General features: G+C 42.3%; 1 protein-coding gene across 3 annotated transcripts in view; it reads right to left on the minus strand.

The window, feature by feature from the left end:
* The window catches only part of ERCC4 (ERCC excision repair 4, endonuclease catalytic subunit), a 53,329-nt gene extending 53,021 nt beyond the window's left edge, over positions 1 to 308 (minus strand). For 2 of the 3 annotated variants that reach the window (XM_075830133.1, XM_075830131.1), the window contains exon 1: positions 197 to 308. The gene's annotated coding sequence lies outside the window, so the exon portion shown is untranslated. Of the gene's footprint in view, positions 1 to 89 lie in introns of all 3 variants that reach the window. The other variant, XM_075830132.1, reaches the window with a different exon arrangement.
* Positions 309 to 12,939: the final 12,631 nt, after the last annotated feature.

The raw sequence follows: 12,939 nt of genomic DNA on the forward strand, positions 1-12,939 counted from the left end.
GGTGGCACAACTAAAGGGGCAACACAAGCAGAGCTCTAGTATATCACAGGGCACCACGAGCTGGCACCGGGCACACAGTACAACCCTACCATGCTTCTAGTCATAACGTCATCGCCTCAGTGACAGGGCAGAGTGCGACTTCTTTATAACCACGACCGAAGGACACGCCAGACTGGCACGGATATGTCTTACACACCACAGCATAGAGCGGGCACAGCGGCCTCTGCTACTGCCTGAGAATCTCCTCTTCTTCCACCTCTATCAGCCTGGAAGCAGCCGTTGTCATGCGCAGTGAGCTCGGCCTCCTCTTCCCCTCCCCCTGGAAGTAATAGGCGGAATCTACAAAGGAGCAGGCCGAAAAACAACTATCCCTGGGTTGTGTGCAGCGCTGCTGGCGGCATGTACCCGCATGTAAGGAGCGCTCATAATCTTTTCATATTCACTTGTTATCAAGGCGACAACCAAGAAAAGTTCTGTGCGATTATATATTCTCTATATATGTGTGCCATACCGCCATATTGTGACCACGTAATGTGCTACAATGCCAATACTCAGTGGCTACAATGTACCACCATACACTGCCCACATTACAGTGCCACGTACTGATAACTCATACAGTGCCCACAACTATAGTGGCTGGGCCCGTGTTCGGGATTTCACGTGACTACTGCGCCAAAATCTTCTAACAATCTTCCTCCTATTTTTCAGTCAATGGGAAATCCGCGAGGCCGCCGGCGCGTTGTGGAAATTTTCAGCTCAAAAAATAAATTGCATGCCACTTATTTGAGCGGATTGGCGCTATTTGGATTAGCTTCATTGTATGTGCCTAATCCTAGTGCAGGCCCGCGGCACATTACACTGCACATCCACGTCAGAAACCACAAGTGTGATGATTGGGTTTATGCTGCGGATCCTCTAGTCCCGAATTTTCTGAGACAATTCCTGTAAAATACTGTCCCGGACCGTGTCCCAGCAACTTGAGCTGGCGACTGCCATACTCAATTGTATCTGCGTCCTCAGGACACAGATACAATGAATACTATGGCAGAGGCTGCTCCCTGCTCTGCCATTCACTAGGCTACTGGCCTGTAGCCTATAAAACACTGGGACAGGATGATGGCCGGATGACGTCACTGGATAGTAGGGGTGCACGACGCATCGAAACTTCAATACTGTTTCGATACCGTGCATCCCCAAACGGTTCGATACCGTTATTTCATGTATTTCGAAACTTAGCTGTGCGGCCGCTCAGCTAAGTATAGCAATACATGAATGTATGAGAGCGGGGCTGCGGCTGTGTAATACAGTCATTGCCCCGCTCCTGACAAGTGCGCGGTGTCAGGATGATGTAATGCGGCCAGCGCTGCACTAATGATTGCCGGCAATGAAGACAGAACATGGCGGGCGCACTACAAAACATCCCCATGTTGTCTTCAGTACCTGCGCTCACTAGTGCAGCGCCGGCCACATCACCTCAGGCTGACCGCGCACGCACTTAATGTCAGGAGCGGGGCAATGGCTGTATTACACAGCCGCAGCCCCGCTTTATAACGGCGGAGGTCAGAGAAACCTCTCATCTCCGCTGCTATTCCCCTGAATTTTGCAATCAAAGCTGACTGCAGCATTCAAGAGGAAATTGAGAAGGATCCCTGTGACGCGATTGAGGGACATACCATATATGGGCAGACAGCCCAGGGTCCATTGAAGGACCCCAGGGCTGTCTGACCATATTTCCTGTTGTTAGGGCATACTTAAAGGGGTTGTCCGAGATACCATCATATTTTCAAAAACCCCTTTAATGCATGTAATTTATAAATGTAAATACATTTGTAATATACTTACATTTTCCAAAGTGGCCCCGTTTTTCGCAAAAAACAAGCCCTCATACAGCTCCGTCGACAAAAATAATGAAAAAGTTATGGTTCTCACAACTTGGCGACAGAAAAAATACATTATTTTTACAAAAGTAGTTTTATTGTGCAAAAAGTTGTAAAACATAAAAAAGTCATATAAAATAGGTATCGCCGGAATCGTACTGACCCGCAGAATAAAGGTAACATGTAATTTATAATGCATGGTGAACGCTGTATAAAAAAACCTAAATAAAACTATGCCAGAATTGCGGTTTTTTGTTTACCTGGCCTCCCAAAAAATAGGATAAAAGGTGATCATAAAGTCGCATGTACCCCAAAACGGTATCAATAATAACTACAGCTCGTCCCGCAAAAAAAAGCCCTCATACCACTACGTCTATGAAAAAATTAAATTAGTTATGGCTCCAATAAGTCAGAAAATAAAAAATATGCAGTTGTGCTGCCCGAGGGGAACATTTCTTCTGTTTCAAGAGGCGATTTATCAAGGACCTAAAATTAGAGAACCAGGAAAGGGAGGGCCCAAACATATCCGCTGGAAGCGAGGGTGCCCGTATCATACCAGGACAACACTTTCCCAGCAAAATTCCCCAAACTGCAAAGGTGCGGAGTGTGGACCAAAAGGGGGATAAGAAAGGACGCCATTTATCAGTGCAACACCTGCCTGTGCAGAAAGGATTGCTTCACAGCGTAACACACATATATGGATCATTTTATTGTTTTTTTACCCCATTATCATCCCACCTGACTATGTCCCTCAGGTACTCTGCCCGGCTTACATGTACCCCCACATTATAAACGGAAACACCAGCAATACTCAAACAAATCTACTACCAAGCAAAATCCACTCTCCAAAAGCCAAATGGCGCTCCATCCCATCTGAACCCTACAGCGTGCCCAAACAGCAGTTTCCTTCCACATATATGGCACCGCCATACCCGGGAGAACTCTTTTACCAATTTTTGTGATGTGTGTCTTCAGCGTCATAAGCTGGGCATGACATATTTGCCACTGAAATGGCATATCTAGGGAAAAATATAAATTTTTAATTTGCACCATCCGCAGTGCATTCATTTATGGAAAAAAACTGTGGAGTGAAATACTCACTACACCCCTTAACAAATGCCTTGAGGGGTGTAGCTTCGAAATGGGGTCACTTCTCAGGGGTTTCTTTTTATTATTTCACATCTGAGCCTCTGCAGTTGTGAACCAATACTTTGTAAATCGCCAAATTAGGCCTCAATTTTACATGGTGCTCTTTCACTCCTGAGCCTGGTCGAATGTCCAGGCAAAAGATTAGGGTCACATGTAGGGTGTTTCTAAAACCAGGAAACCCAGCATAATAATTGGAGAGCTGTCTTGTTATGGTGGCACAAGCCAGGCACCACATATTGGCATATCTATGGAAAAAAATCCCATTTTCACTCTGCAACATCGAGTTCACACTAATTTCTACAAAACACCTGCAGGGTTAAAATGCTTACTACACCCCTAGGAAAATGCATTGAGAGGGTGTAGTTTCCAAAATTGGGTCACTTCTGGGGGGTTTCCACTGTTTTGGGCCCACAGGCACCGAGAAACCAATCCAGCAACATCTGCACTCCAAATGGCGGTCCTTCCCTTCTGAGCCCTGCCGTTTGCCCAAACAGCAGTTTATGACCACATATGGGGTATTGCCGTACTCGGGAGAAATTGCTTTACAAATGTTGGGTTCGTTTTTTCCTTTATTTGTTGAGAAAATGAAAAAATTTGCGCTAAAGCTACGTCTTATTGAAGAAAAAGGACTGTTTTTATTTTCACTGCCTAATTCTAATAAATTCTATGAAACATCTGTGGGGTCAAAATGCTTACTACACCCCTAGATGAATTCCTCAAGAGGTGTAGTTTCCTAAATGGAGTCCCTTTTTGGGCGTTTTCATTGTTTTGTCCCCTCAGGGGCTTTCCAAATGTGACCTGGCCTCCGCAAACCATTCCTGCTAAATGTGATCTCAAAAAGCCAAATAGTGCTCTTTCCCTTCTAAGCCCTGCCGTGTGTCCAAACAGCCGTTTATTACCATATATGGGGTATTGTTTTACTCGGGAGAAATTGCTTTACAAATTTTGTGGTGCTTTTTCTCCTTCAGTCCTTCTGGAAATGAGAAAAAATTAGCTAAACCTACATTTTCTTTGAAAAAATGTAGATTTTTATTTTCAGGGCCTACTTCCAATAATTTCTGCAAAAAAACTGTGGGATCAAATCGCTCACTATACCCCTAGATAATTTCCTCAATGGGTGTAGTCTCCAAAATGGGGTCACTTGTGGGGGGGTTTCCACTGTTTTGTCCCCTCAGGGGCTTCGTAAATGTGACATGGCCTCCGCAAACCATTCCTGCTAAATGTGGACTCCAAAAGCCAAATGGCACTCCATCCCTTCTAAGCCCTGCCGTGTGTCCAAACATCCGTTTATTACCACATGTGGGGCATTGTTTTACTCAGGAGAAATTGCTTTACAAATTTTACGGTGCTTTTTCTGATTCAGTCCTTGTGGAAATGAGAAAAAATTAGCTAAACCTACATTTTCTTTGAAAAAATTTTGATTGTCATTTTCATGGCCTACTTCCAATAATTATTGCAAAAAACCTGTGGAGTCAAAACACTCACTATACCCCTAGATCATTTCCTCAATGGGTGTAGTTTCCAAAATGCGGTCACTTGTGGGGGGTTTCCACTGTTTTGTCCCCTCAGGGGCTTTGTAAATGTGACATGGCCTCTCAAACCATTCCTGCTAAATTTGAGCTCCAAAAGCCAAATGGCGCTCTTTCCCTTCTAAGCCCTGCCGTGTGTCCAAATATCCATTTATCACCACATGTGGGGTATTGTTTTACTCGGGAGAAATTGCTTTATAAATTTTGCGCTGCTTTTTCTCCTTTAGTCCTTGTGGAAATGAGAAAAAAAATCGCTAAACCTACATTTTCTTTGAAGAAATGTAGATTTTAATTTTCACGGCCTACTTCCAATAATTTCTGTAAAAAACCTGTGCGGTCAAAATGCTCACTACACCCCTAGATAATTTCCTTGAGGTGTCTAGTTTCCCAGATGGGGTCACTTTTGGGGGATTTTTACTGTTTTGGCACTGCAAGAGCCCTTCAAACCTGACATGGTGCCTAAAATATATTCTAACAAAAATAAGGCCCCAAAATCCCCTAGGTGTTCCTTTGCTTCTGAGGCCGGTGCTTCAGTCCAGTAGCACGCTACGGCCACATGTGGGATATTTCCTAAAACTGCAGAAACTGGGCAACAAATATTGAGTGCATTTCTCTGGTAAAACCTTCTGTGTTATAAAAAAAAATTGTATCAAAATGTATTTCTGCAAAAAAATATGACATTTGTAAATTTCACCTCTACTTTGCTTTAATTCCTGTGAAATGTGTAAAGGGTTAAGACATTTTCTAAATGCTGTTTTGAATACTTTGAGGGGTGAAGTTTTTAAAATGGGGTGACTTTTTGGGGGTTTCTAATATATAAGGCCCTCAAAACCACTTCACAACTGAACTTGCCCCTGTAAAAATAGCATTTTGAAATTTTCTTGAAAATGTGAGAAATTGCTGCTAAAGTTCTAAGCCTTGTGAGGTCATAGAAAAATAAAAGGATGTTCAAAAAATGATGCCAATCTAAAGTAGACATATGGGTGATGTTAATTAGCAACAATTTTGTGTGATATAACTGCCTGCCTGTGCAATTTTTCGCTAATTTTTGGTGTTTTTCACAATTAAATACTGAACATATCGAAATTTTTGCAGTAACTTAAAGTGCAATGTGTCACGAGAAAACAATCTCAGAATCGCTTGGATAGGTGAAAGCATTCCGGAGTTATTACCACATAAAGTGACACATGTCGGATTTGAAAAATTAGACTCTGTCAGGAAGGTCAAAAGTGGCTAAAGAGGGAAGGGGTTAAGAAACTAATTAGCATAAATCTAAAATTGCTCATAACTTGCTAAAAAATGATTGTTTTTCAAAATAAAAACCACTGTTGTTATCTACATTACAGCGCCGATCACATTATGTAGGAGATAGGGCATTTATAATCTGGTGACAGAGCCTCTTTAACCCCTTAACGACCGCCCACCGTCTTTTGACGTCAGGCGGTGCAGGTACTCAGTCTACAGCGACGCCTTTTGGCGTCGCTGTAGTAGAGTGGGTTTAACGGCAGCCTGGTCAAGTCTGCACTAAAAACCGGCTGTAAGTAACAGGTCCGGTTCTTAGTGCAGCCATCAGGACCTGCCGATTTCGTCGTAAGAGCACGTGACTGCTGTGACAGCCAATCACAGCGGTCACATGCTGTTACTGCGTACAGAGCCGTCGAGAGTGTCTAAATGACAGCTCCTGCTCTAAGAACGAGCTGTTGCTAGCAGCTCTGTTCTTAGAGCAGTGATCAGGAGCCAATAGTATTGGTTCCTGATCTTTTGTGATCACTATGAGATCCAATCATAGTGATCACTACTGTAAAATAAAAGTAAAAACATGTATCTGTTTCTCCTCACTGTTCTAGCTGTGGAGAGAAACAGATACAAGTGTGTCAGTGTCCCCACACAAAATCACTTGTCCCTTACACAGTTTATTAAAAAAAAACACATTTTTTTCAATATTTTATAGTATATAGTATATACATATATATATAAATATAAATATATTTACTGTATATACTAAGAATCGTACTATAAACTACTTTCTTTTTAGGGTACGCTGTTAGACGGCGTGTACGCTGTTAGGCCTCATGCACACGACCGTAGCCGTGTGCACGGGCGTGATTTTCGGGTCGGCCGGCTGCGGACTGTCAGCCACAGGCCGCCCGCAAATCGCGGGACATGCACATGGCCGCCACCATTGTTTTCAATGAACAGGGCCGTAATAAGACATGCCCGTTCTTTCTGCGGTCCGGGCTCCCGGGCCGTGCAAGGACCGCAAAAACTACGGTCGTGTGCATGGCCCCATAGAAAAGAATGGGGCCGCAATTCTCCCGTGGATTTTCGGGGGAATTGCGGCCGCAAAAAACGTTAGTGTGCATGGGGCCTTAGACGGCGTAGGGTGCTGTTCTGGGCTTGGGTTTACGGTTTGTGTTAGGCGTAGGGTTTAGGTTTAGGTTTGAAAAAAAAAAAAAAAACTTAAAAAAAAACAATAAAAAAAAAAAAAAAAAAGTTTCATTCTTTTAGTGTTCTTAGTTGATTAGGCTTCATGCACACGACCGTGCTCGTAATTACGACTCGTAATTACGAGCACGGCCGGGCACGGCCGGCCGCGGGCAGCCGGCCGCTTTTGCGAGCCGTGCTGTCATTATAAAGTATAGCAGCACGGCCCGTAAAATAGAAAAATAGAACATGTTCTATTTTTTTAACGGCACGGGCACCTTCCCGTGAGAAAACGGGAAGGTACCCGTGGGTAACAGAAGTCTATGAACCCGTTATTGCGGGTCGTAATTACGACCCGCAATAACGGGTGTTTTTACGGTCGTGTGCATGAGGCCTTAGTTAATAAAAAAAAAAATTGAAACCGCTAGATCCATTTATTATTTGCGGTTTAGACTGTATATTCATTATGGCTGCCAGAAGATACAGCGTTGAGGAAGCCTATCAGATGCTATGCTCAGATACGGATTCTGCATCTGAAGTTGAGCTTTTAGGGTATGTGCACACGTAGTGACCAAAAACGTCTGAAAATACGGAGCTGTTTTCAAGGGAAAACAGACCCTGATTTTCAGACGTTTTTTTAGCAACTCACGGTTTTTGCTGCGTTTTCGCTGCGTTTTTTACGTCCGTTTTTGGAGCTGTTTTCATTGGAGTCTATGAGAAAACGGCTCCAAAAACGTCCAAAGAAGTGTCCTGCACTTCTTTTGACCAGGCTGTATTTTTACGCGTCGTCGTTTGACAGCTGTCAAACGACGACGCGTAAATGACAGGTTGCACAGTACGTCGGCAAACCCATTCAAATGAATGGGCAGATGTTTGCCGACGTATTGTAGCCTTATTTTCAGACGTAAGACGAGGCATAATACGCCTCGTTTACGTCTGAAAATCGGTCGTGTGAACCCAGCCTTACTTGAAAGCGACAGCGAAAGTGTCGCTTCAAGGGATTCTATGGATATGAGACCCAGCACCAGTGATATGGGAGACGGCGTAGTTGCCACAACGTTCGTTCAAAGTGCAGCCCCTGAAATTGCACAACCCCACCAAACCGATTTAGTGTGGGAACCCACGAGTTTATTTTCTCCCACCATAAATGACTTTATTGCTACTCCTGGCATAAGTCCCAATGTCAGTAATTTTTCACCACTAAATTATTTTTATATTTTTATTACGGACCAAGTTTTGGAACATTTTGTGCAGGAAACAAATTTGTATGCCAGGCAGTACATTGCCAATAAGCCTTCGTCACCTAATGCCAGGTTGTGGAATCCCACAAATTTCAAAGGGCGTCTCTCATTCCGTCAATTCATACCCTCAAAAAGTGCAAAATACGGGGTAAAGATCTACAAATTATGTGAAAGCACTACTGGCTACACATGTGCATTTAAGATCTACGAGGGTAAAGACAGTAAATTTAATCCACCAGGGTGCCCTCCAAATATTGGTACCACTGGTAAGATTGTGTGGGATTTAATTGGCCCTTTCCTACACAAGGGGTATCATGTATACACGGACAGTTTTTATACCAGTGTGCCATTGTTTAGCGCCCTTCATTGTGCCAACACCGGAGCCTGTGGCACAATACGCAGGAATCGCAAAGGTTTCCCACGTCAACTTGTGGATAAAAAACTACGAAAGGGGGAGTCATGCACTTTTCAAATTGAGAAGATGCTGGCTTTAAAATTTCGTGACCGCAAGGACGTCTACATGATCAGCACTGTCCATTCAAGTGCAACAGCAACTATTAGAGAACGTGGGGCCTCTGCAGATAGACAAAAGCCTGTGTGTGTCATCGGCTATAACAAATTCAGGTTGCGATGCAGAACGCATTTGTCCTGTACAAAAAATCAGCGGGCAGGGCGACATTCTTTGAATTTCAGGAGAAAGTGATTGAAGATCTCCTATTTCAATCTGCAGACCAGAGAGTAGTCCATGAGTCAGAGGATGTACACCGACTTGTTGAAAAACATTTTTAACACCCCATCCCTTCAACATCTAACCAAAAATACCCAAAAAACGGTGTCGGGTCTGCAGCAAACGAGGACAGCGAAGTGAGTCACGATATTATTGTTCCGCTTGTCCTTCCAACCCCGGTCTATGCATAAGTCCCTGTTTTGTCCTTATCAATACACTATGGGCTTTATTACAGTTTTGTTCGGGTTTTTGGTGGACCTCTTACACCCGACAATACTTCTAGAAATAGCGACATTAATTTGGGGAGTAGTGGTCCTTTACTGTATCTATACATACGGTGTGGGACACTGCCCCTTTATATATTCTACAGGTGATTGGTTGTTTTGTGCACATGGCGGTTCCTACCTTGCCGGGCAGGGGCTTGTTATGGTGTACCGCGTCACATGGCACATTCGTCCCTTATATAGGGATTGATGGAGCTAAAGAGACGTTGTATGACCAGTCACTTTGAATAATAAAGTCATTACAGCCCTACAAATTTTCTTTCATCCTGTGAACATGCTCTAGTTTTCCACATAGCTGGATACATTCTTCCTCCTTTTTTTTGGATATATTGCCTTTTTCCGCCAACAGTTTAATACATTTTCCCACTCTAACTTACTATATATCAGAGCGGGTTGATATACATAATGTCTATGGACTCACATGATTTCAGGACAGCTGCTTTCTTAGCACGACATAGTCATAGGGTGTAGAAACTGTTAGGGACATCTATTTCTCAATCTAGAAAAGTAGAATCCTCCCATTTTCAAAGCAAAATGTGTGTCCTGAAAGCCTCCGGGTGCTCCCTTCCTTTTGGGTCCTGCCGTGTGTCCAGGAAACACATTAGGGCCACAATGGGGATATTTTTGAACACAGGAGAAACAGGGTGATACATTTTCTGGTGCATTTCCTTATTCTCATGTCCTCTGTACAAGAAATCTGACCTTAAAATGACACATTTGTGAAAAAAAGTGAAATAAAATTTTCTTTCCACCTGCTTTGCATTAATTCCTGCGAAAACTGTGGGGTCAAAATACTTAGTTCACCCCTAGATGAATACCTTAAGCGGTCTAGTTTTCAAAATGGGGTCATTTATGGGGAGTTTCTATCTTTTTGGCAGCTCAGTGCCTCTATAAATGTGTAATGGGACCTAAAACATTTTCAAGCAAAATATGAGACCTGAATGCCTCCGGTTGTTCCCTTCCTTTCGGGCCCTGCCGTGTGTCCAGGCAACGCATTAGGGTCACAATGTGGGCATTTTTGAAAACAGGAGAAACAGGGTGATAGATTTTGGGGTGTGTTTCTTCATTCTTATGGTCGCTTTACAAAGAAATCGGTCTTCAAAGTGATACTTTTATATAAAAAGTGTTTTTTTTATTTATTTCACCTGCTATACATTAAATTTAGCAAAAAACTGTGGGGTCAAAATACTCACTACACCCCTAGATAAATACCTTGAGGTGTCTAGTTTTCTAAATGGGGTCGTTTATGGGGAGTTTCTATCGTTCTGGTAGTTCAAAACCTCTCCAAATGTACAGTGGGGCCTAAAACATTTTCAAGCAAAAATGAGACCTGAATGCCTCCGGTTGCTCCCTTCCTTTCGGGCCCTGCCGTGTGTCCAGGCAACGCATTAGGGTCACAATGTGGGCATTTTTGAAAACAGGAGAAACAGGGTGATAGATTTTGGGGTGTGTTTCTTCATTCTGATGGTCGCTTTACAAAGAAATCGGTCTTCAAAGTGATACTTTTATGAAAAAAGTGAAATTATATTTTTTTACGCTTGCTTTTCATGAATTCTTACAAAAAAACTGTGGGGTCAAAATACTTACAACACCCCTTAATAAATACCTTAAGGGGTGTAGTTTTCAAAATGGTGTCACTTGTGGGGGTTTCCATCACTCTGAGACCTATGAGCCTCTGAAAACCTGGCTTGGTGCAGGAAAACAAAATGTACTTCAAAATTTCTAAAATTATTATTCAATTTGTAAATCCTCTAAATTGCTGAAAATTTATTTTATTTTTTCAAAAGTGCTGCCAAAATAGGGTAAAGAGATGTAAATATATATTTAATAAAAAAAATTGTACAGTATGTATGTACATATGTGACATATTGCAGTTAAAAATAGGGAAAAATGATAATTTTTACAAAATTTCTTCAATTTTTCTATTTTTTCATTAATTTCCGCAAATGGTATCAGTCTACTTTTACCACTAAAATAAAGTACAACATGTGACGAAAAAACAATGTCAGAATTACTTGGATATTCAAAACTTTCTCAGAGTTATTCTCTGATAAAGTCAGACATACCAGATTTAACAAATCTGGCTTGGTCATTAAGATCTTTTCAGGCCCGGTCATTAAGGGGTTAATGTTCAAGTTGGAAATACCCCTACTTAACAAAAATAGCTATTCCAAAATCAGGTATGCCCGCTAACTGTACATTCTAACATTTTTGTGGTTTCTACAATATAGCAGATAGTGATTGTCATTTCACGACATGTATTACACGTAGTAAGTTAGTTATCAAGTAGCTATTAAGTTTTGATCAACGCTATCATGACAGGAATCTTTCTTTAACATATGTTTCGCCAGTAGAGGGCAGTCTTTGGTAATATATAAAGTGATGGCTGCGTAATAACAGCAGAACCGTAAAATTAAAATCTTGGCTCAATATCGACTTGTATGTAACCAGAATAAGTGTTTTTGGTTTTTGTTTTATCTACCTGCAGTGTAGCAAGATTTTATATTGCTAAAATCAGATTATGAGAAAAAAAATGATGGACACATTCTCTGTTAAAGAAGCACAGGATTTTTTTTAGGCCCCACCCCCCATTGCAAATGTAATGTAGTCATGTGTATTGACTTACCTGGTTCTGTATTTCATGGGACAGTACTCCGTCAATACACGTCTACATTGCACCACATTACATTTGCAATTGTGGGTGGAAGCAAAAAAAAAATCTGGATTGCTTCTCTAAAGGAAAGGTGTCACATTTTAAAAAAAAATTTATTTAATGTATTAAGTTATTGACCTATTTTTTTATTATTATTTTAATGTGTTCCCTAATGTAACTTTATTTATTTGTGTGTTTCTTTTGTGGGGGCAGCCATCTTTATTAGCATCTGTGTATCTGTCTTTGCATGACACCTACACAGGTACTATACGGTATACCCAGAGCACAGGAGACTAGGGGCATGAGCCGACCCTATCTCCGATGCTGGTGCCCTTCTAACTGTGAGCTGCGCATGCTCTGTGGCATGCGCAGTACACAGTGAGCCTTGATTCAAGAGGAAAGAAGCACCATTTTATGGAAGAGCGGCAGCCCCTGCAGTTACTGCAGGAGCTGCCGCTAATTCAAATAAATTGCCGGGACCCGCCTGCTGTGAATGAAGAAGAGCATGGCCCCACTGCTGCCTAACAATTAAATGTGACCGGGGTTACTAGTGGTCACATTGAAAGCAGGTCAGTAACATACTTTCAATGTGACTTCTAGTAACCTTGGTCACATTGAACTCTCCATTCATAAGAAATTGATGGCCTATCCTCAGAATAGGCCTTCAATATCTGATCGGTGGGGGTCCCAAATCCCAGCACCCCCGCAGATCAGCTGTTTTGAAGGAACAGTGGCGCTCGTACGATGCTGCTTCCCCTTCATTCCCTGCTCCTACTGTGAATCGCCATTATGTTTGTAGCACAGGTTCTCAGTATTACAACCTTCTCCCATTCAAGTGAAATGGTTATGAAAATGGCAGGGACCCCACGTTGTTTTTTATTTTTTATTTTTTTAAATCAATAAATAATTGAAGAAAAGGACCTGTGGTCCCCCCCATTTTCACAACTAGCCAGACACAATAAAGCAGCCGCAGCCTAGCGTTACCTGGGTGGGATGGGACATGTTTTTTGGCCACTCCCAGCCTCATAATATCAGCCTGCGACCGCCCCAAACAT

This window comes from Rhinoderma darwinii, chromosome 6, assembly GCF_050947455.1.
Source record: "Rhinoderma darwinii isolate aRhiDar2 chromosome 6, aRhiDar2.hap1, whole genome shotgun sequence".
Taxonomy (NCBI): Eukaryota; Metazoa; Chordata; class Amphibia; order Anura; family Rhinodermatidae; genus Rhinoderma; species Rhinoderma darwinii.